Source organism: Meriones unguiculatus, chromosome 5, assembly GCF_030254825.1.
Source record: "Meriones unguiculatus strain TT.TT164.6M chromosome 5, Bangor_MerUng_6.1, whole genome shotgun sequence".
Taxonomy (NCBI): Eukaryota; Metazoa; Chordata; class Mammalia; order Rodentia; family Muridae; genus Meriones; species Meriones unguiculatus.
The window spans coordinates 3,210,298-3,216,882 of NC_083353.1; the positions used below are offsets into that span (position 1 = coordinate 3,210,298).

The following is a 6,585-nucleotide window of genomic DNA, read 5'->3' on the forward strand; positions in this document are numbered from 1 at the left end:
AAGCACACTTAAGCTCCATTTAGTAGCAAGGTCGATGTGACTAGGGGCCAGTGTCCTACCCTTCCGTAGCTGCAGGCAAAGCAAAATGGAGAAGGAAAACCAGTGCTGTCTTGGATCCTGACTGTGATACAGGCTAAAAAAGAAAAGACACGTGTTTAGGCCCCCACTCATGCAGTCACCAGGTCTCAACCCACATTTACTGAGCATTTACTGTGTCTGACACACACTAAACCCTTACCTGCAAAGGAAGAAGAGTGTGTTTCTGAAATCCAATCATCTATTTGAGTGTTGACCCTACCGCCAGTGAGCTGTGTGACTTTGGCCAAACTCCACAGCCTCTCTGTGCCTCCACACGGACTTCACAGAGACGGTATGTGGACCAAACGAGCCAAAACTCATGAAGTGAGCTCCGCACTAAGCTATTATCCTGTTAGTCAGTCACACTGATCTGCAGAAACAGCAGTATGCTCTTCCTGTAAGACTTTCAGAGGGTCTGAGCCCACTTGCTCAAGGTCACAGAGCTCTCGGATGGCAAATCTGGGATTTGAACACAGCAATGTCCAAAGCCTGTGAGCTCAGCAGGCACTGTGAGCATGGGCCAGGACCAGGCTCTCAGCATGTGGGTATCAGTGGAGAGGTGAGCAAGAGACATAAAGGGGGACTGGTAGGGCAGCAGAGAACAATGAAGCTAACGTAAGGACTGGAGAAAGCTTCATCCAGAGCAGACTGAGTTCCAGACCAAAGAATGATAAGGGGTTTGCCAAGCCATGGGGAAGAGGGATTCGAAGAGATCAGAACAGCAAAGTGACAGTGAGCTGGAGTGTGTTGGGAGCATGGCAGGAAGGCTAGAGGGTGAGGACGAGCTGGGAAGCCTGGGACTGATGTGCAGGGTCATGGATTAGATTTCACCTTCCAGAGACTGGCTCAGGAACTTGGGGGTTGCGGGGTGGGGAGGAGGCTGCTGTTAGTGCCTGACAAACACCTATAGATCCAGTTCCTGTCAGCAACAGAGAACCAGCAAAGGTGTGGGGCAAGCCAGCAGCAGGACCTGGTAGGGAATTCAGCAATGGAATTCTGGCCCTGGAGTTGTGGGTGAGGGGGAGATGTGAGAACACTGGCTGTCATAACCAGCTAAACAGAGCTGATGAGAGGAAGAGAGTTGGAATACCGGCTCTCTGTGGGCCAATACCTTAAGCCAGGATGGCTCAAGGAAAGCAGTAGCACTGTGGGGAGGGGGGTCTCTCGAACAATCCACCAACTTAACAACACCCTCCCCCACTCACCTGGTCACTCACATGGTGACGGCCAAAAAAGTCCCCGATATCCCCCAGACTCTTTAGGGGCACAATTAAAACAAACAGTGGCAGACACGGGTGCATAAATACAAAATAAAATAAATCTAAAAGTAAAAACAAACGCTGTCGTCGTTACTATTTTTACTGTTGACTCGGTTTTTGATCTTAGTACTTTGAGACAGGGTCCTGTGGAACCCAGGCTGGACTGAAATTCATTCTGTGGCCACAGATGACCTTGAACTCGTCCTCCTGCTCCCGCCTCCCCTGAATGCCACACCACACCTGGCTCATCTACATACATTTCAGAAAGGAAAACACAGCTAACAGAAGGCACCGCCAAGGTTGGTGGTCTGACCCCCATCGCCCGTCCTCTTCCACACAGGACTTGACCTCAAGCCAGCCTACTGTGGCAGAATACAGATTCGACTGCCTGGAGGGAGGAGGGGCTGAAAGGGTGAAACTGCGAAGTAGAATGTCTTTGCTGAGCTGGGACAGCAGCGAGTACTAAATAAACACTCTGGATTTGAATGGAATCGCCATGTATTTGCTATAAAAGGCAAACGCTTGGTCTCCCCGGGTGTGCGCAGGCAGGAGGTGGCAGATTCTTGCTCGGACTGGACAGAGGAACTATCTGTAGGGTTGGACTTGGGGTGTGCAGCGCAGACCGGCTGGGCTCGAAATCCAGACCCTTTGCAAACACCTTGGCTCACGGCCGCTTACTCCCTCGATTCATTTTGTCCACTTGTAAAGCCAGGACTTGTAGAAGTTCCTGCCACAGGCCTGATGTTGGGTAAACGAGTTTAACTAAAGAGCAAAAATGAAACTACCCAACCGGGTCGTCTGCCCCAGCACCTTCCTCTCCACCCCGTCTTCATGCCCCACAGGGAGCGCTTCCCTCCACCCTGAGTCGTCCGGACTCCTCAGCCCCTGAAAAGCGCAGAGGGGCTGAGCGAGCCCCCTCTCCAGCAGCAGCGTCCTATTTAAGGCTTTAGGGGGCGCCAACAACCTTTTGCACGCCGCAGTCCACTCTGATCTCGGGGATCTGGGGGTCGCCAAAAGAGTGCCAATATTTCAGTGGCTCCTAGAGGAACCACGTTAAGTCCTTCGCTGGACCGACTTAAGGTGGGTTAGTCCCCAGCAAAGCCAAAGCCCTCCACGGCCGCGGGCTGGCCCGCTCAGCCACGCTCCCGGGGTTGAAGCAGCTAAAGAAGCGCCCAGATTTGGAACTCACTGGCTCTCCTCCAAAGCCTGGCAGCGGAGGCAGGGGGTTGCGAGTGGTCTGACCCAGCGAAAGAGGGGCAAGAGGCTGGGGACGCCAGGAGGAAGAGGAGGCTAGAGAAGAAGGCAAGACCCGTGCTAACACCTTGACAAGGGTTCGGAAACAAAGCGGAGGTTTCGGGTCCGAAGAGCGCTGAGGAGTTCCCGCTCCGCAGAACTGGGGTGTTCCTGCGCCCTGGGTGCGCTTTAAGGGGAGCAGCTTACCTTCTCGGAACCGCAGGCTCCTGGGACCACCGCGGAACCTGGCGTAGATCAGATCACCCAGGGAAGCGCCAAAGTGCTCTGCGCCCTGTGGCTGGGGCACCCGCGCGCCAAAAAGCAGTTTGGGGCGGCCCTCCCTGCAAGGCTGATCGGGCGGGGGAAGCGTACACCGGGCCTCGGGACTCTCGGAGCCCTGCACACTGGAGAGAAGCCTGAGTCAGTGGGAGGAAAAGGTTGTCTCATTTCCTTCGGTCTACCCCCCTCCCCCGCCCCCGCCCCTTGGCTCGGGACCTGCCCTCCCTCCCGCTCTCCACCCCCTTCCCCACGTGGGCGCCGCGAGACGCTAAACCTGAAAGGCTGCACCAACATAGTTCAACTCGCGCAACTCCTGCCTGCGTCCCAGCTGTTCCCACCGTCCCTGGGCTATGCGATCTCCCCACCCGTGGTCCCCAACTTGTCCCAAACTTCCAGCCTTTCCCTCCTTGCTGCAAGGAACCCAGATCTGCGAGCAGATCCCCAACCCCCATCAGCTTATTCCTGCCTGGTGGAGCACTGCGTTGAACAAGCTTTAAAACTCCAAGTCCAGACAGGAAATAACCACTTACTTTGTTAAATTTGATGCATAATCTCCAAGGAATGTTCGTTTCTATCAGAAGACAGCCATAACAGCTTTTGGCCTTGCTCGCCTGGGTTCGAAGTTTTGTTTGTTAAAATCCACGACTATTTATGGAACGGCCAATAGCCACGGAGCTTGGTGCTGCACAGGCTAAAATGAACCCAAAGAGCGTCCCATTCCTAAGCAGTTAGCACAGGTGACCGGGCAAAGAGAGAAGTGGAGCAGAGTTTTAATGGTAGAAGTTTACAACCAGTGAGTTCAGCCTAGACAGGCTGGCTATGCATCCCAGCACAGAGCCAGGGCTGTGAGAGTCAGGGAGGAGGAGGGGGGAAGGGAAGAGAATGCCCAGCCAGCCCAAGAAAGGAAGGGTACTGTTGGAAGCCAGGGCAACTGAAAACCAAGGGCTCAGATGGAGAGATTGGATGGAATGACCAGAAGCCAAGGGGGGAGGGGGGAGTGTCACCAGAATCCCAGGTGCCCTCAGGAACGGCTATCAGAAGCATGGTCTAGAAACAGCAGCTGATATCCTGATCCTCTGGACCTGATCAATTGAGATTCTACATTCTAACAGAACGCCCAGATTCTAATACACATCACTATCTGGAAGCATTGTCTTCTAGACCATTGATGGTATGGTGGACTGACTGTATCAGAGCACAGAGCCCTGGCTGGACATTAAGCTATTAGGTAAAAAAAAAAAAAAAAAAAGAGGAGGAGGAGGAGGGACCCAGCTCCACTCATACAAATACTTGATTGTTCTGAGGAGGGGCCCTCTTCTGAAAGGCTCACCGGGTGATCTGACATAGCCAGAGCTGAGAGCCATGTTCAACACTTGTTCAGAAGGTGCTTGCTTTATTTAACCTTAAAATGCAGCGCTTCCCCCAGAGAAAACAATTTCAGGGTCCTGATGTTAAATGGAGCAGTTGTCCTCTGGCCTATGGAAGCTGCCGGCCTGGTGGGTAGGAGCTTGCTTCCTCCGTGGGACCTGCTCTAGCCTTGGATGGCCACTACACTTGTCCTGGACTTGAATAGGCTTCTCTTCTGGCTTCACTTCTCTTCTGTGTAAAACACACACGCACTTGACACACTTCCACACCCTGGCACTCTGCGTGCTCCCCATAACTGGCCAGCTGTGTCAGCAGGCAGACGGAGAGGCAGCCCAGAGGATGCGTGATGGAATGCTCTCTTTGCAGCCACCTGGGCACGGCACCCTGGGGTTCTTGAGATCCCGGGTTAGATCTGGGCAACACACATAGCTGATGCTCAGTAAACGTATGTGGAAGAAAGGTATGAACAGGCCACAGCCATGGCAGGGTGAGCAGAAGCCTTCTGAGGGACATATGGGCTTAGACTGTTTTATGGCGAACATTTGGGTTCAGTCCAGAGCCCATTCACTGGTCCCCAGGCTGAAGAAAGACATTGGCATACTCTGACCCCATCTGGCTTTGGATATAACTTTATTACTGCTAATAAGAAACGCCAATGTATGTTGCATTCTTAGAAGGCGCTTGGCCCTGCAGAAAGGGAGCCTCGCTGCATGATAATGAAGCAGATACCATTGAACTTCCGCTTTTCAGCAGCTTCAGGGAGTCCTAGGTGGGAGAGGGAATAGAGCTATCATTTATGTAGCCTCTGCCTCTTGATGTGAAGCCTCACTGACATCCACAGGACATGCTCACATGCTGGACCTTCCCACAGCGTGCACAGGGATGCTTAGATTCCAGTGACCAGAGCAGAGACCGCCATCTCTGCCAACACAGACAAGTTACTGGAGAAAATCTAGACCCCTAGAATTTCTTCAGTTAGCAAAAGGGGACATGGTAATTTAGGACTTCCTATAGCATCCCCTTGCTGGCAGAAAAACCATGATGATAACAAGACCTGACCAAAGAGAGGTTGTGGCCCTTCCTTCCCTGTGTCCCATCCCGGCCTCTTCCACGTCCAAAGCTCTGCTTGTGTTCGCACGACAAGTTGGTAATGCTACAAAAGGTCAAACTCACTGTCAAACTCATACTCACTGTTGCCTCAAAAACTGCAGCCTCAGCTGAACGGGCTCAAGACTAATTCCAGAACATGCGAGTCTGACACAGGAGGGTTGCCCTGAGTCTGGACCACATAGTAAGCTCCGGTGTGAGACCACGGACCACATAGTAAGCTCCGGTGTGAGACCACGGACCACATAGTAAGCTCCGGTGTGAGGCACTTTCTCAGAAACACCAAATCGTGGTTTGACTTTTCATTTACTAATGTGCAGAGCAAGACACAAATCTAGATAATGAGGACAAAAGAAACAAACAGGTACAAGCTGACACTGGGCTGAGATTTTAGACCACTTTAGTGCTCCAAAACAACGCTCTGCTGAGGGACCACAGGATGCCTCTGTGAGACGTGTTAAGATCCTCACCCTGAATATTCCGGCACCATGATGTGTTATGCACTTATCAACGCAACTCAACGTGCCTGTCACTTCCTAGTCACTGCCTGTTCATCACAGGAGCCTGTGCTGGTCACCCAGGCAACCTCAGTGCGTTATGCTCAGTGCTGCCCTGGGAGCTGGCCTCAAATCGCAGGGTCCAGACCAGAGAGCTCTTTAAACAGACACACCTTGGGAGTAATTAGTACGTGGAGTCGGGTGTATAATCCCGCGTGTGGCAATGCAGAGAGAGAACCTAGGGCCTCAAAGCCCAGGAGCTTCTAGAACAGCGAGGAGTGCTGCCAACCCAGGAAAGCCTGGCCCCCGTCCGTGGCATGTTTGTTAACGGTGCCAAGCTGGCATGATGGTGCATACTTTTGACACTCCTTCACACTTATCCTTCCCACTGTCGAGGCCGAGACAGGAAGATATCCATTAACTCTAGGAAAGTTGGGCCACAGCCTCAAAAACACAGGGAGACCCCTTCTCTGCCTGTAAAAATAAATATTGACGACAAAAGCCAAATCTGCAGTGTGAGACTCAGTTTCTCTTCCTGTACTATGACAAAATACCCCGACAACAGCAACTTAAGGGAAATGAATTTATTGGCTCAAATGAATATGTTGGCTCATAGTCATGCTACAATCCATCATGGCAGGAAAATCTCAGTGCAAGGAGCGAGTAGGAGCCAGTCACCAACACATCTGCAATCAGGAAAAGGAACTGGCTGGGTGGTGGTGGTGCACGCCTTTAATCCTGGCACTCAGGACACAAAGGCCGGC

General features: G+C 52.4%; 1 protein-coding gene across 2 annotated transcripts in view; it reads right to left on the reverse strand.

The window, feature by feature from the left end:
* Window positions 1–3,497, reverse strand: part of Eva1a (eva-1 homolog A, regulator of programmed cell death) — a 49,848-nt gene extending 46,351 nt beyond the window's left edge. The window contains exons 1-2 of one of the 2 annotated variants that reach the window (XM_060383505.1): window positions 3,380–3,497; window positions 2,778–2,974 (exon numbers count right to left, since the gene is read on the reverse strand). The gene's annotated coding sequence lies outside the window, so the exon portion shown is untranslated. Of the gene's footprint in view, window positions 1–2,777; window positions 2,975–3,123; window positions 3,146–3,379 lie in introns of those variants that run through there. The other variant, XM_060383506.1, reaches the window with a different exon arrangement.
* Window positions 3,498–6,585: the final 3,088 nt, after the last annotated feature.